At 36.9% G+C, this 11232-nt stretch overlaps 1 pseudogene; it reads left to right on the top strand.

Moving 5' to 3' along the window:
- Positions 1–7385: 7385 nt before the first annotated feature.
- LOC100609509 (eukaryotic translation initiation factor 3 subunit I-like) lies at positions 7386–8265 on the top strand (annotated as a pseudogene).
- Positions 8266–11232: the final 2967 nt, after the last annotated feature.

Genomic DNA, 11232 nt, shown 5'->3' with positions numbered 1-11232 from the left:
CCTCGGGGAAGGCAGCTGGCGAAATTTGGGAGGGGACACAGGGTGAAAGAGCTTCCAACAGAAGTTTGTAATAGTTTTTACTGATGCAAACTCTCTAGAGCAGAATCTAAGGGGAACGAGAACTGCTGCAGAAAGAAAAGCAGGACTCGCCTCCAACAGTATGAGCAGACAAGGAGGGGCATAGCCTGAAAGCTGTGCTTGCTTTTTCAGCAAGTAAAGTTACAGCCTGAGGTTAGGTCTGAGTCCAGCACACAAGCTGCCTGGAGATAAACTGGGTGCTGTTAGCAGGGCACGATGGGAGTGATACTGGCCTCGCCAACTGCATGGAAGCTGGGTGAAGCCTATCGCTACTGGCTTACTCCCACTTCCCTGGCAATAGAAGCAGCCATAATCCCCTCTGGAACGTAACCCCATTAGCCTGAGAACTACCTGCAAGCCCCAACAGTGGCTGTGGCAAGCTGCACCCAAGGAGAGTCTGAGTTCAGACCTGCCTAACCCTGTTCCCATGTGATGGTATTTTTCCACCCACCCCAATAGTCAATCACAAAAGACCAACTCTTGGGACCTTTATGACCTCGTTCATCACCTGAGAAACCCAAATACTAATCCTGGCCGTCTTAAGGCAAGCGTATGTCCCCCTTCTATTATTGCAGCTGATGCTCTCTTGAAATTGCCACCTCCTGGCTGGAAGCCAACCAACTTAAAACATTATAGCAACTCATGACAGAATAAGTCTGCTCCAAGAAAGAGGAAAATAACAGCTTATTCCACTGCCCGCAACATCATGGCTAACCAGTGGTCCTGAGTCTGTCCATGTGACAACTTCACAGCTAGCATAACCAGCATTCAAGAAAGTTAGCACACTAAACATATCTACAACCAAGGACTCTCACAGAGTCTACTTCGCATCCCTGCCACCTCCCTGGAGCAAATGCTGGTATTCACATCTGGGAGATCTGAAGATAGATTGCATCACAGGACTCTTTGAAGACATTCCCAGCAGCAGGCCAGAGCATAGTAGCCCTGCTGCGTGGCTAGACCTAGAAGGGCAACAATTACTGCAGTCTGGCTTGCAGGAAGCCCTATCCCTAGGGGGAGTGGGAGTGTACCACATTAAGGGACCATCCCGTGGGACAAAAGAATTTGAACAGCAACCCTTGAGTTCCAGATTTTTCCACTAAAATAGTCTACCCAAATGAGAAGGAATCAGAAGAGTAATTCTGGTATTATGACAAAACAAGGTTCTATAACACCCCCACAAAAGACCAAACTAGATCCTTAGAACTGGATCCAAACCAGGAAGAAATCACTGAATTGCCAGGTAAAAAAATTCATAAAGTTGATTATTAAACAACTCAAGGAGATACAAGAGAAAAATGAAAACCAACTTAAATAAATTTTGAAAAATACAGAATATGGATGAAAATGCTCCAGAAAAATAGATACCATAAAGAAAAAAAAAATCACAATGCCTGGAATGAAAGACACACTTACAGAAATACAAAAAAAAAAAAATGCACTGGAAATTGTCAAAAATAGAATTGAACAAATAGAAGAGAGAACTTCAGAGCTGGAAGAAAAGGCTTTTAAATTAACCAAATCATAGAAAGATAAAGAGAAAAGAATTTAAAAAATGAACAAAGCCTCCAGGAAATTTGAGGTTAGATTAAATGGACAAACCTAAGAAAAATTAGTATTCCTGAGGAAGAAGAGAAATCTAAAAGTTTGGAAAACATATTTGAGGGTATACTCAAGGAAAACTTCCGGGCCCTCACTTGAGATCTAGAAACCCAAATCAAAGAAGCTCAAAGAATACCTGGGAAATTCATCAAAAACAGATCATCACCCAGGCACACAGTCATCTGATTATCTAAAGTCAAGACAAAGGGAAGAATCTTAAGAGCTGTGAGGCAAAAGCATTAGGTAACCTATAAGAAAAAACCTATCATATTAACAGCAGATTTCTCAGCAGAAACCCTACAAGCCAGGGGTCCTATCTTTAGCATCCTCAAGCAACATAATTGCCAGCCAAAAATTTTGTATCCAGACAAACTTAACTTCATAAATGAAGGAGAGATAGTCTTACTCAGACAAACAAATACTGAGAGCATTCACCACTACCAAGCCAGCACTACAAGAAATGCTAAAAGGAGTTCTAAATCTGGAAACTGGGGGTTTTCTCTTTGTTTGAACCCCCGCTCCCTCTGTCTCTGTCAGAGGGAGCTGTTTTCTCCTTCCTTCCTCCCTTCCTTCTTTCTTGGCTATAAAACTTTTTGATCCTTAAAAGGAAAAAACAAAAAATCTTGAAACAAAACCTCAAAATACTCCAAAATAGAACGTCCTTAAAGCATAAATCTCACAGAGTATATAAAACAATAACACACACACACACAGAGTATTCAGGCAAAAACTGGCATGATGAATAAAATAGTACCTCACATCTCAATACTAACATTGAAATGTTCCACTTAAAAAATACAGAATGGTAGAATGAAAAAAATCCACCAAACAAGAATCTGATGTCTTCAAGAGACTCACTTAATACATAAGGTAAAAGGATACAAAAAGATATTCCATGCAAATAGACACCAAAAGCAAGCAGGAGTGGCTAGCTATTCTTTTTTTTTTTTTTTTTTTTGAGACAGAGTTGCACTCTGTCTCCCAGACTGGAGTGCAGTGGTGCAATCTCCACTCACTGCAACCTCCACCTCCCGGGTTTAAGAGATTCTTCTGCCATAGCTGCCCAAGCAGCTGGGGTTATAGGCACATGTCACCACACCTGGCTAATTTTTGTATTTTTAGTAGAGACTGGGTTTCACCATATTGGCCAGGATGGTCTCGATTTCCTGATCTCTTACTGTGCCTGCCTCGGCCTCCCAAAGTGCTGGGATTAGAGGTATGAGCCACCCCACCTGGCAGGAGTAGCTAGGTATTCTTATATTAGCAAAACAGACTTTAAAGCAAACACCGTTAAGAAAGACAAAGAGTGACATTACATAATAATAAAAGAAAAAGACCAACAGGAAAATATCTCAATAATAAATATACTTGAACCTAACATGAAAACTCCCATATTTATAAAACAATTATTACGAGACATGAGAAGAGATAGATGGCAACAAAATAATAATGAGGGATTTCAATACTCCACTGACAACACTAGAGAGGTCATCAAGACAGAAAGTCAACAAAGAAAACAATGGACTTGAACTATACCCTAGAACAAATAAATTTAACAGATATTTATGGAACATTCTACCCAACAACTGCAGAATATACATTATTTTCATCAGCAGATGGAATATTCTAAAAGATAGACCATATGATAAGCCACAAAACAAGTCTCAATAAATTTAAGAAAGTCAAAATTATTTCAAGTACCTTCTCAAACCACAGTGAAATAAAATAAAAAAAAAAAAGTTCCAAAAGGAACCCTCAAAACTATGCAAACACATGGAAATTAAATGTTCTGCTCTTGAATAATTTTTGGGTCAAGAATAAAATCAAGATGGAAATTAAAACATTCTTTGAATTAAACATAATAGTAACACAACTTATGAAAACCTCTGAAACATAGCAAAAGCAGTGTAAGAGGAAAGCTCATAGTATTAAATGCCTACATTAAAAAGTCTGAAAGAGCACACATAGAAATTCTAAGATCACACCTTATGGAACTACAGAAACAAGAACAAACTTAACCCAAATCCAGCAGAAGAAAATAAATAACCAAGGTCAGATCAGAGTTAAATAAAATTTAAACAAAAATATACAAAAAGTAAATAAAACAAAAATCTGTATTTTTGAAAAGAGAAGCAAAATTGATAGACTATTAGCAAGATTAACCAAGAAAAGAGAATATCCAAATAAGCTTAATTCGAAACAAAACAGGAGATATTAAAACTGATACCACAGAAATACAAGATAGTTCAAGGCTACTGTGAACACGTTTTCACACACAAACTAGAAAATTTGGAAGAGATGGATAAATTCCAGGAAATACACAACCCTTCTATATTAAATCACACACAAACTAGAAAATTTGGAAGAGATGGATAAATTCCTGGAAATACACAACCCTTCTATATTAAATCACGAAGAAATAAAAACTCAGAACAGATTAATAACAAGTAGTGAGATTGAAACTGTAATAAAAAATTGCCAAAAAAAGAAGTCCAGGACCAGATGGATTCATAGCTGAATTATATCAGGCATTCAAAGAATAATTTTTACCAATCTTACTGAAACTATTTCAGAAGATAGAGAAAGAGGAAATCCTCCATAAATCATTCCATGATGCTAGTATCACTTTAATACCAAGGCCAGGAAATAACATAACAAAAAAAGAAAACTATAGACCAATATCCCTGAACATAAATGCAAAAATCCTCAGCAAAATACTAGGTAACAGAATTCAACAGCCTATCAAAAAGATAATACACCATAATCAATTTGGGCTTAAATCAGTGATGCAGGGATGGTTTAACATATGCAAGTCTATAATGTGATGCATCACATGAACAGAAGTAAAAACAAAAATCATGTGATTATCTCAATAGATGCAGAAAAAGCATTTGACAATCCAGCATCCCTTTATGATTAAAACTCTCAGCAAAATCAGCATAGAAGGGGCATAGAAAGTAATAAAATTATCTATTACAAACCCACAGCCAACATTATACTTAACCAGGAAAAGTTGAAAGCATTCCCCCTGAGAACTGGAACAAGACAAGGATGTGTACTTTCGCCCCTTCTATTCTACATAGTACTGGAAGTGCTAGTCAGAGCAATCAGACAACAGACAGAAATAAAGGGCATCCAAATGGTAAAGAGGAAGTCAAACTGTCGCTGTTCACTGATGATATGATTGTAAACCTAGAAAGCCCTAAAGACTCATCCAAAAAGCTCCTGGATCTGAAAAATGAATTCAGTAACGTTTCAGGATATGGAATCAATGTAAACAAACTAGTAGCACTGCTATACACCAACAATGACAAATCTGAGAATCAATTCAAGAACTCAAGCCCTTTTACAACAGCTGCAAAAAATAAAATAAAATACTTAGGAATATACCTAAACACGGAGGTGAAAGACCTCTAAAAGGAAAACTGCAAAAGATTGCTGAAAGGAATCATAGATGACACAAAGAAACAAATGGAAACAATCCCATGCTCATGAATGGATAGAATCAATATTGTGAAAATGACCATACTGCCAAAAGCAATCTACAAATTAAATTCAATTCCCACAAAAACACTATCATCATTCTTCACAGAACTAGAAAAAACAATCCTAAAATTCATGTGCAACCAAAAAAAAAAAAAAAAGAGTCTGCATAGCCAAAGCAAGACTAAGCAAAAATAACAAATCTGTTGGCATCACATTACCCACTTCAAACTATATTACAAGGCTACAGTTACCAAAACAGCATGATATTGGTACAAAAATCGGCACATAGACCAATGGAACAGAATAGAGAACACAGAAATAAAGCCAAATTTTTACAGCCAACTTATCTTTGAAAAAGCAAACAAAAACATAAAGTGGGAAAGGACACCCTATTCAACAAATGGTGCTGGGATAATTGGCAAGCCACATGTAGAAGAATGAAACTGGATCCTCATCTCTCACATTATACAAAAACCAACCCCAAGATGGATCAAAGACTTAAATCTCAGACCTGGAGTCATAAAAATATCTAAAAGATAACAACAGAAAAGCTCTTCCAGACATTGGCAAGTCTTCACGACTTCATGACCAAGAATCCAAAAGCAAATGCAACAAAAACAAAGATAAATAGATGGCACCTACTTAACTAAAAAGCTTCTGCACAGCCAAAGAAACAATCAGCAGAGTAAAGAGACAACCTATAGTGTGGAAGAAAATACTTGCAAACAGTGCATCTGACAAAGAACTAATATCCACAATCTATAAGGAATTCAAACACATTGCCCAGAAAAAAAAAATTCCATCAAAAATGGGCAAAGGGCCAGGTGTGGTGTCTCATGCCTTTAATCCCAGCACTTTGGGAGGCCGAGGCAGGTGGATCATGAGGTCAAGAGATCAAGATCATCCTGGCCAACATGGTGAAACCCTGTCTCTACTAAGAATACAAAAATTAGCTGGTAGTGGTGGCACATGCCTGTAGTCCCAGCTACTCAGGAGGCTGAGGCAGAAGAATTGCTTGAACACAGGAGGGGGAGGTTGCAGTGAGCCAAGATTGTGCCATTGCACTCTAGCCTGGTGACAGAGTGAGACTCCATCTCAAAAAAAAAAAAAGACAGAAAAGAAAATGGGCAAAGGACATGAACAGACATTCTCAAAAGAAGATATACAAATGGCCAACAAACATAGGAAAACAATGCTCAACATCACTAACTGTCAGGGAAATGCAAATTAAAAGTACAATGAGACACCACCTTACTTACTCCTGCAAGAAGGGCAAGAATGGCCATAATTTAAAAAATCAAAAATAGCTGATGTCATAGATGTGGTGAAAAGGAAACACTTTTACACTGCTGGCGAGAATGTAAACTAGTACAAATACTATAGAAAACAGTATGGAGATTCCTTAAAGAACTAAAAGTAGAACTGTCATTTGATCCAGCAATCCCACTACTGGGTATCTTCTGCTGTACAGGGCAGAAGGTAGAAACTTCTCTGTCAACTTTGTTGTGCCTCAGTCTTAGGTAGGCCCTGTGTCCCATGGTGCCTGGGGTAAGGCTTTCTCAGTTACCCTGCCCCTGCTGAAGTAGCCAAATGTTGCCTTGTGCCTTTGGAGGCTCAGTGATAAAGGCTCTTTATCATTAATGTCTTTCAGTAATGTAAAGACATTATTGTTTATTGAAAGATGTGTGGAAGACAAAACATACCATTATAGATCAATTCATGTTCTACTTAATTAAATCCTAAAGGTATTCTTGTATTTTGGCTACAAAATTATTGTAAATTGTTTAAATTAAAATAAGGAAAATATTACTTTTACCCAATCAATCTTGATGAATTTTTCCACTTCCACCCTAAATTCTGATTATAGAAATAAACTTTATGCTAAGTTTGAAATTATTTTTTACTTTCCAGCTACACATCAAACTCTATTTTGCATCTTATTACTTTCAGAAATAGAGTTTTCTAACAATTATGAATAATCCCTGCTTTACTTGGTGTTACACTCTATAAAATGTCAAGGGTGTGCTTGTTCACATCTCAGTTTCTCCTTAGGCAAAATCTTAAAGTCAACTACTCCAAATTGAATCTTGTGCTGTGCATTTACTTATGACATTTGCCATATTTTTGGACCCTGTCTGTATTATGATCTATAAAAAGGATCAAGGAGTCCTTCCAGAAATAAGAAATGAACAACTAGAATATATATCGTCCCCAGTGGGATGATCGTCAATGTGTGGTACTCTGTGAACGGTGAGAGGCTGGGCACCCACGTGGACCATACAGCAGCTGTGTGCTGCATGGACAGTGACTGGGACACCAAGCATGTCCTCCCTGGCTCAGCTGACAACAGCTGTCGTCTCTGGGACAGGGAAGCAGTTGGCCCTACTCAAAACTGATTTAGCTGTCCAGACCTGTGGCAAGGACTTTGGGAACAATATCACTATATTCTCTACAGACAAGCAGATGGGCTACCAGTGCTTTGTGAGCTTCTTTTATCTGCAGGACCTAAGGCAGATTGACAGCAATGAGACATACATGAAAATCCTTTACAATGACTATAATATCACCAGTGCTTTTTGAGGACCCCCCAGGGGAGTGCATCATCACAGACCATAAGAGTGGAGTGTCCAACCAGTATAATGCCACATCTGGAGAGGTATTGGTGAGTGTTAAATAGCACTCCCAGAAGATCAGTAACATAAAGTTATCCAAGGACATGATCATGTTTGTCACTGCAACCAAGGACAACACAGCCAAGTTCTTTGATTCTACAACTCTTGAACATCAAGAGACTTTCTGGACAGAACATCTCATCAACTCAGATGCCCTTTCCCCAGTTATAATGACCATGTGATACTGGGTGACAGAGAGAAAGCCATGGATGTAACCACAACCTCCAACAGGACTGACAGGTTTGAGCCCAGGTTCTTCCATTTGGCCTTTGAAAAATAGTTTGGAAGAGTCAAGAGTTACTTCACAACTGTCAACAGGGTTGCCTTCCCTTCAAATGGCAAGAGTTACAGCAGCGGCGGTGAAGATGGTTATGTCCATATTCACTGTTTAGGCCCACAGTACTTGGAATTTGAGCTTGAGGATTAAGAAGCTGGATCTCCTCGGGAGACTGAGGCGGGTGGATCACGAGTTCAGGAGATCGAGACCATCCTGGCTAACACAGTGAAACCCCGTCTCTACTAAAAATACAAAAAATTAGCCAGGCAAGGTGGTGGGCACCTGTAGTCCCAGCTACTCGGGAGGCTGAGGCAGGAGAATGGCATGAACCCAAGAGGCAGAGCTTGCAGTGAGCCGAGATGACGCCACTGCACTCCAGCCTGGGCAATAGAGCAAGACTCTGACTCAAAAAAAAAAAAAAAAAAAAAAAGAAGCTGGATCTACATACAGACCAGGAAGTCATCTTAAGAAAGTTTTGAACCCTAAGAAATAAATTAGTTTGGTAATAAAAAGTGATGAAATTTATAGTGCTTTTCATTTTGGACATGGGACTGGTTATAAAAGTATATGATATAAGAAAAAATCTGTCATCTCTATATTTGAAAACAAATTTATTCTGCTCAATTGCAAGTAAACGCAAAAGCTCAGTAATTACTGTGCAAACACATGTTTATGTCTCATCTTCATCCAATTATTTTCTCTTGATTTATGATCCCCATACCTTGTATATATTTCAGGAAATTATGAGTATAAAAACCTACATAACCTGAAATTTTTTAAACTGGAAAATATCAAAAATTGCAATTTTTCTTTGTTTTCCTTTTACAGCATCAATACATCTTCATGATTAAATCTGTGTTCAAACTAATTACCTAACAAAGTTTGTAGAGTATCTCTGGAATACTCTGGAATATTTTGCATAGCTATCTTAAGTTCCTGTCTTTAAAAACAAATTTTGAGAATTTTAAATAATTATTACTAACATTTAAATGTTTTATTTTTCAGTGAGTGTGGTTGTTAACAACAGGAAAATGGTAAAGAGTTTAAAATAAGAAGCAAAGTGATCAGGCACAGTAGCTCATGCCCATAATCCCAGCATTTCAGGAAGGTAAAGCAGGAGGATCACTTGATCTCAGGAGTTCCAAACCAGCCTGGGCAACAAGGGAGACCCCCATCTCTACACAAAATTTAAAAATCAGCTGTGCAGGAGGTGCATGCCTGTTGTCTCAGCTACCAGGAAAGCTGAGGTAGGAGGGTCACTTGAGCCTGGGAGTTTGAGACTGCAGTGAGCTGTGACTGAGCACTGCACTCCAACATGAGTAAGCCCTGACTCATAAATAAATACATAAATAAGAATTAAAAGGACACAAGTTTTATTAAATAGGAAAAGCAAGTCTTAAAGGATTTACTACTTTTTCTTTACATTATATATTTCTAACAAAGAACTGAAAGGAAATATATAGCGGTCTTCAGGAATGCTGATTTACATTTTATTTACATAGCACATCATAGTACTGCAAATGCTTGTAGAATAAATTTTTTTAAGTGAATGAAAGTGTCAAAAGTGTTATATTGGCACAAAATTGTTCTGAGTTAACTCTGCCCTAAATTTTCTGAACACACACTGAATACCACTGAAAATGCTGCAGTCTCCTAAAGCAGCTTGCTGTAAACTCTAATTAGAATATACCCCGAGATTTACTTTAATATGATTTTTCATGACCACTTGATAGACAACTGTAAGAACTGTGATTGCCCTTTCATAATAACACTCCTTCAAACTCATGGTCATAAGTAGAGTCATGGAAATACTGCATATATTGCAAAAAATGTATAGAAATATTAATTTCCCAAAATATTTGGAAGTATGAATTCTCTTGAAAAAAAAAGGGAACTGAACTTGAGGCTTCTGTTTAACCAATGATTGATATACTGGTCAAGATTTTCACCAGCCTTTATGACTGAAAGATTGAACACTGATTTGTAAGATGCCACCTATGTGTCTCTCAGTGGGTGCCTACAATGGCTTACTTTGTGTTTCAGAGTTATATCTTTTTCAGATTAACTGGATTATTCAGATTAACTAGATTTTTGAGATTATCTAGAACATGGTCTTCAAATCAATGTGAGAAGCTGAAGCACATTCACTTGTCAATCAGGTATCAAAAGAACCAGCAGATTATAAGCAGCAAAACGTCTGATAACAGCAAAAGCTATCAGAAAAAAAGAATATGAAATAAATTATAAACACTTAAAGACCATAAAGTAGACACCATTGTTGATGGTGACATGGCATCCTGGTTTCACAGCCCTGATTAGCAATTCACATCTCTAATAGAAGAACCAAACCATCAATATATGTTCTATATACTACTTTTAAAGAGACATGGAGGTACATAATTCACTTTAGATAGACTTAAATTAAATTACAATTGTAAAATGTCTATAAATATTTTGAATTAGGAAAATTATATTTATGTAGAAAATTTACTTTATGTATTAAAATTTATAATTTCAGAAAAAATTCTGTATACAATTTCATCTTAATGTTTATAGTAGTTATACTTCAACAAGCTATGCTTTAACAATTTCTGATGTTTAAAGATAAAGACATTTTCAAAAATCTTATAATCAAGCTGACTAAAAATTTTCTCATGTCAAATCGCTTTTACACATACTGTCTCTTTGATACAGTATGAAACTATTCAAACATATTTCCCATAGGTATGCTCCAAAAGTTAATCACTACTTTCATAAAACTCAATATATTAATAACTTGCCTATCTTAAGTTTCCTGAGCCTAGAATGTGTTGCATTTTTAAGAAAACTTACTTTAGTATGCTTCAATAATTTGTTCTTGCAGTAATATGCAATCCTTGGCTTATAAGTGTAATTTTTCCATTTCTTCTATAAATGAAGGTCTCCTCTAAAACAAACTCATTAGTAGCAATAGATATCAGAATGAAGTTTTTCATGTAATAAACACTTTTAATAAAGAGCAGAAGCATTCAACACCCCGAAAAAATTTCTCTATATCAAGCTTTCCTCCCTGAAATGCAAAAGCATCTTAAATGTTTTTTTCTATTTTACTTTAGCATTATATTATATACTCATTTA

The sequence above is a fragment of the Pan troglodytes genome, chromosome 6 (genome assembly GCF_028858775.2).
Source record: "Pan troglodytes isolate AG18354 chromosome 6, NHGRI_mPanTro3-v2.0_pri, whole genome shotgun sequence".
Lineage (NCBI taxonomy): Eukaryota > Metazoa > Chordata > Mammalia > Primates > Hominidae > Pan > Pan troglodytes.
This window is presented reverse-complemented; position numbering and strand designations above follow the sequence as displayed.